Below are 6,000 nucleotides of genomic sequence, written 5' to 3'. Positions count from 1 at the left end.
CGTGGCACAAGTTTACAAAAGAAATGTTACACGAGGGTGCGTTGCACAAGTTTATGAATGTTACGTGGAGGTGCATTGCACAAGTTTATGAATGTTACGTGGAGGTGCGTTGCACAGGTTTACAAAAGAAAAATTCTCAAGGCGCCGTACAAAGTCACTAACTATTACTTATGAGCGTGGCACTAGGCGTTTCTGAGTCTGGTTACTCACACTAAGGGTGAGGGTGATTGGAGGCGGCCAATCCCGTAAGTCTACGTATCGAGGCGGTGTTCGCGTCCACGGTAGTGGAGCGCGGACCGCAGCTAAATTCGTTCAAAGTTCCCTTACGGGTGGTGTCAGTGCCGGAGCCACTGATTTTAACTAAAGTTCTGTTCCTCGGGAGACGGCCTGTGCCGGATGCTGAACCTACCCCGCGGACCAGGTGTGGTGCAGGGTTTTTTTTAGATTTATGCAGCCGGATTAGGTCCTGGACCGAAAATTGGATCGGGTACGCAAGGAGAGATTAGTAAAAAAGGAGGTTTTAAGAAGTGACTATATTTACCAGAAGTGAACTCGGTGTGGACAAAGGATGATGTCTCTCCGTGGGACGTGCGTCCGCCCCGGTCCACGAGTCGCGCTGTACTGGCGTCATGTCATGGCGTCCAGCCGAGGCTCGGTGGCCCTCGCGCCAGGGTTGACCTCATTACGTTAGTTTCTATGTGACATGTTAAATAAGAGAATTTAAGGGCGTTAAATTCTTACATTAATTATTAAAGCTGAATCAAGATCATTCGTCCCTTCTACCAATTGAAGTTATTATGTTTAGAAAATATTTCATTTAAATTTTACGTCACACCAGCGACTGTTCGTCTCTTGCCTGTTTGCTCTGGTGGGGGTAATAACGTAACACGAGGGATGAATAATTATGCCATATGGTTTCGTTGACTAATTCAGGCAGAAGGCCGCCAGGGGAACACTCACACACGTATCGACGTATTACACACGTGAGTGCCCGGGCACTCCTACATCGCACTTTCGTCAACCAACTTTAAATTAATACGTAATACTGTTTAATAATCTGTGTTTGTTTTTATAATGTGGTTAGTTGAAATGACGGTCTGTTTAATTGGGGGGGGGGGGGGCGGGTTCTACCTTGGTTGCTGGTGGCTCGCCTGACTCGGGTGGGCCATGGCTAGGGGCACGATCCGTTAGCGGGGTTGAATACTGGCGGTTGCAGGTCGGGCTTTAGGGTGGTTTTCGGTCGGACGACGTCAAACGCCCCCCCACTCCCCCCTCGAGAAGCCCGACCCTGCACCGCGAGTGACCCCGCCACTTGGGGGCGCCCCTAGCTTCGGCAGCAGCTCCAGCCAGGTGGTGCTCGCGGCGGCCGCAGCTGATAGGGCCTGCTTACTGGGTCCAGGTCGTCCCACGTCGAATAGCCGGGTGTTGGTTCGTCGGTGTGGTCCGGCAGCTGGTAGGGCCCGCGCTCTGGACCTGGGGCGTCCCGCGTCGAGTGTTTGGGGTGGTCCGGCAGCTGGTAGGGCCTGAGCTCTGGACCTGGGTGGTCCCGCGTCGGAAGTCCGGGTGGTGGGACGTTGGCGGAGGCCCGTGGCACCTTCCCCCCTTACGTAGTCGTCCAGGTACCTGGGTGGTCGGCGGGTCCTCTTGGGGAGGTTCCCTGGGGCATCTCCCGGGCCCGGGGGCTCGTGGGGAGGTGCGGTGGTGTCTGGCCTTAGATTGTCCGGGGCTGAGCGCGGCGTAGAGTGGTACGGGCGTCTCTCCCGCCTTGGGATGCCAGGCGGTCCCAGGTCAGTGGCCTCGTCGTCTGGTTCTGTCACCACGGGGATTGTATCAGCGTCGCTGTCTTCTGTGGGGGTGCTGAGAGGGTCCGAGAGCTCGGTGATCGAGAGTGCCTCGACGCCGTCCTCTGGCGGTCTCGGTGTGGTCGTGGGTTCGTCAGTGACGGGAGGCCACTCGATGAGGGGTCTTCGGGGCTCGTCTTCGAGGGTAGGTGTCCCGCTGGGCTCGTCTTCAAGGGTAGGTGTCCCGCTGAGCTCGTCGGCTACCTCTGGTGCCGGTGTGGCTGTCGTGTCTATGTACACGAGCGTCTGTGGTTGGCTCTGACCAGTTGGTCTTCGTGCCGGGGTGGTCTCGGTGGGCGTGTCCCCCTCAGGCTCGCCCTCGGTGTCCGGCGTGAGTGTTGCTTCCTCGTCGGGGGGGTTCTCCCCGGGTAGGTGGGCCAGCCGCAGGTCGTCGCGGTGCACCTTTCTGTCCCGTCTTCCGCTGGTTCGTATTAGGAAAGTGGTCCTCCCGAGCAGTCGGCGTATGGGGTGGGGACCGCTCCACCTTGGGGCAAGTCCAGCGCAATAGTTGCGAGGCGCGTTGGAGAGGGGGTGCACGCGGACAAACACCTGGTCGCCTACCCGCACCGCGGGCGGGGGGTGTTCGGTCGTGGGTATTATCTCCTAGGCGTATCGTCTCTGACGTTGCCGAGCCTCGCCGTATTCGACGGTGCGTCGCTGATCGCAGTCGGCTGCGTCTTCCGCTGGGTGGGGTGGTCCATGTGTGGTCCATTCCCCCGGCAGTGGCAGGTTGTGCCCCTGCACCATCTCTGCCGGTGTGCGGCCGGTGGCGGCGTTGGTGCGTCTCCGGACGCAGAACAGGGCGTCTGGCACGTGGATATCCCACTGAGTGTGGTCCGCCCCCAGTTGTATGCGCAGTTGCGCTTTCAGTTCTTGGTTCCGTCGTTCTGTGGGGTTTGGTCTCGGGTGGTAGGCTGGCGTCGTGTGGTGTTCGAATTCGTGGTCGGTGCACCAGGTCTTCCACTGATGGCCCAGGAACTGGCTGGCATTGTCTGTTAATATGGACTGGGGGTAGCCCCAACGTTACAGAAACTCGTTGGTCAGGATGTGAAGGAGAGTGGTGGCCCTGATGTTGCTGCTCGGGTACGCTTCGGTCCACCGCGTGAACAAGTCTGTCACGACAAGCAGGAAGCGTTTCCCTCGGGGCATGCAGAGGTAGGGGCCCATCACGTCCAGCGCAATGGTCTGGAAGGCGGTGGTGGGCTCCCTAGGCCATTGTTGTTCCTCCCCGTCCCGTCGACGTGCCTTTCGTCTCTGACAGACCTCACACTCGCGTACGTATTCACGGACACCGTGGGTCAGGCCTGGCCAGTGGTAGTGTCGGCCCACTTCGCGGCGGGTCTGGTCCGTCCCGGGGTGTCCGGCGAGGTCGTGGTCGTGATAGAATCGTAACGTGGCCTCTCGCGCCTCTGTGGGGACGTAGGTCCGCCAGTCGCCGTGGTTGCCTGGGGTCCGTGTCATTACTACACCATCCTGCACGCGCCAGGTACCGTGCTCGGCCGCTGGGATCTGTCGACGCCGGCGGTCGGCGTCGGGTGACGTCTCCTGGGCCTGGCATACGCGTCGATACAAGTCGGCAGCAGTGTTGGTCGGTCCCTCCTCGTCATTGGCTTCGGCTGTGAGGCGGCTACACGTCGTGTCGCCGTGTTCGAGTGGGTTCGGCGTGACTGGTGGTAACATGGCGTTCCAGTCGTCGTCGTCCCGCAGTTCGGTGTTCTGGTCGGGTTCTCGTGATAACAGGTCGGGCAGCTGATTTTCGGTGCCGGGGACATGCTCTACCTCAAAATCAAATGATTGGAGAAACAAGGCCCACCGAATCAGCTTGCCCTTCCTGCCCTGCATTGTGTGCAGCCACGTCAGGCATCAGTTATCTGTCCTAAGTGTGAAATTCTTTCCCTCGAGGTGTGGCCGGTACTTTTTCATGGCCCAGACTACGGCTAGGCACTCCTGCTCGTTACTGTGATATCGGCGCTCCGCCGAGCCGAGCTTTGCGCTAGCGTAGTAGTTTTATCTCACGCTCGCCGTCTGGGCCTACATGGTATAATACCGCGCCCACTCCGAGGGTACTCGCGTCCGTCTGTAGGTAGAGGCGACGTTCTGGGTTTACCCGCGTGAGCGTGTGACACTGTGTGAAGGCGAGTTTAACCTCTTCAAATGCGCGCTGGGCATGGTCGTTCCATCTGTACCGTGACTGGGGTGACAGGAGGTCCGTCAGGGGGGCTATTGTCCTCGAGAAGTTAGGTACGTAGCACCGGAGCCAGTTGATCAGGCCGATGAAGCGTTGTAGCTGTTTCCGCTTTTGTGGTACCTCGGCTTCGGCGATCTTCGTGAGGTGGCCCGCTTGCGGCCGGTTAACCGCGGCGCTCACGACATGCCCCAGGAACTCGACCTCCTGTGTCCCGATGTGGCACTTGTGGTGCGCGACGGTCAAGTGGTGGGTAGCGAGGCGTTCTAGGACTAATGTAAGGTGCCGGATGTGTTCCTCCCAGGTCTTAGAGAATACGATTACGTCGTCGAGGTAAGCCAGTGCGAAGCGATCGACATAGCCCTCTAGTACGCGCGTCATCATCCTTTGAAACGTCGCGGGGGCGCACTTCAGCCCGAATGGCATCGCTCGAAATTGGAATTTGCGACCGTCGGGGATGGTGAACGCGGTCTTCTCGCGGTCCTCAGTCCGTATGGGAACCTGCCAGTACCCTGATTTAAGGTCGAGGGTATTGAACACCATTGCTCGTCCTAGTCCTGCTACCGCGTTCTCGACGCTGATCTGGGGTGGCGGGGCGCTAACCATGATTGTGTTCAGTGGCCGGAATCCACGCAATGACCCGTCCTTCTTCGGCGCGAGTACAATGCAGGCGTTGTAGCGACTATTCGACAGTTCAATAACACCATCCCGGAGCATCTCTGCGACCTGTTTTCTGATGGCACATTGCTCCCGGAAACCGTATCCTCTGGGGGGCTCGTACACCGGTTTGTTGTGGGTGGTCAGTATGTGGTGCTCGGTGACTGTAGTTCGTCAGACACCGTGAATATTTCCTGTCGCTCTGCTCGTACCCGGTCTACGGCGGCGCGGTACTCGAGTGGGACGTCGTGACGTATCTGGTGGAGTGTTACGGCTTCATTAGCCCTTGCGGGTAGTGACCCGACGGCATAGACTACCAGCCGCTCTTGTGTGCCGATGTATACCCGAGTGGCCTTGGTCTCGATCACGGCATCCTGCTCCGCTAGCCAGGGCTGCCCCAGGACTATCTCCTCGCGGAGGTCCTCGACTACGAGGGCAGTCACGGTGGTGATATAGCCCCTTATGCGAACTTGTAGTGTTGCTCGCCCTACGGTCAGGCCTGGCCGGGTGTTTGTGGCTAGTTGTAATTCTGTCTGTTGCGGTTGAAGTTTCCCGGGCGGTACCAGGTGGGGGGCTACGAATACGTGACTCGCCCCCGTGTCGACTAGAGCAGCCGCGGCTCGCCCGTCGACCTCCACGGGGATGCGCAGGAGGCTGTCCCGCGGGCGGGTCAGCTGGTACAGTTGGGGGGGTCTTTCCCCTCCCGTGGTAACCGGGGGCGGTGGTTCTAATGGTCCGCCCCCGGGCTGGCGTTTCTTGGCGGTTTACTCGCTCGAGGAGGTGGTAATGGGCAGTCCTTGTGCCAGTGGCGTGTACCATCTGGGCAACCTCGTTGACACAGTGGTAGTTCTGGGACGTCCTGTGATGCCGACCTGGTAGGTGTTGCGTTGGTTTGGGGTGCGTTCTCGATAGCTCGTCGCCGGGTCGGTGGCTGGGTATCAGCTCCCCCCTGTTGTAATGTCTGACTGAGGCATCCCCGACTCGTGCCCGTTGTGCCCCGTTGCCAGAGATCGCGCAGGTTCTGCTCGATGGCCGCTGCCTGTTGCACGTATTCCTCTACTGACTCTGGGCGACAACGATGCATGAATGGCTGGAGGCCGGTGTGGAGTAATGCCGTAACGGTGGGTAGCACTGTCGTGGGTCGAGCGTGCGGGTTGACGCGCGCGAAGAGACGTAGTTTTCGTGCTACGAATTGTTCGGCCGTTTCGCCGTCTTTCTGTCGCTCGCCATAGAACTGCGAGGTGCAGTTGACCAATGCCTGTTCAGTGTCGAAGTGGCGGATTAGTGCGCCGGCGAACTCCGTCCACGGCATGCCGA

Source organism: Bacillus rossius, chromosome 1 (genome assembly GCF_032445375.1).
Source record: "Bacillus rossius redtenbacheri isolate Brsri chromosome 1, Brsri_v3, whole genome shotgun sequence".
Lineage (NCBI taxonomy): Eukaryota > Metazoa > Arthropoda > Insecta > Phasmatodea > Bacillidae > Bacillus > Bacillus rossius.
This window is presented reverse-complemented; position numbering follows the sequence as displayed.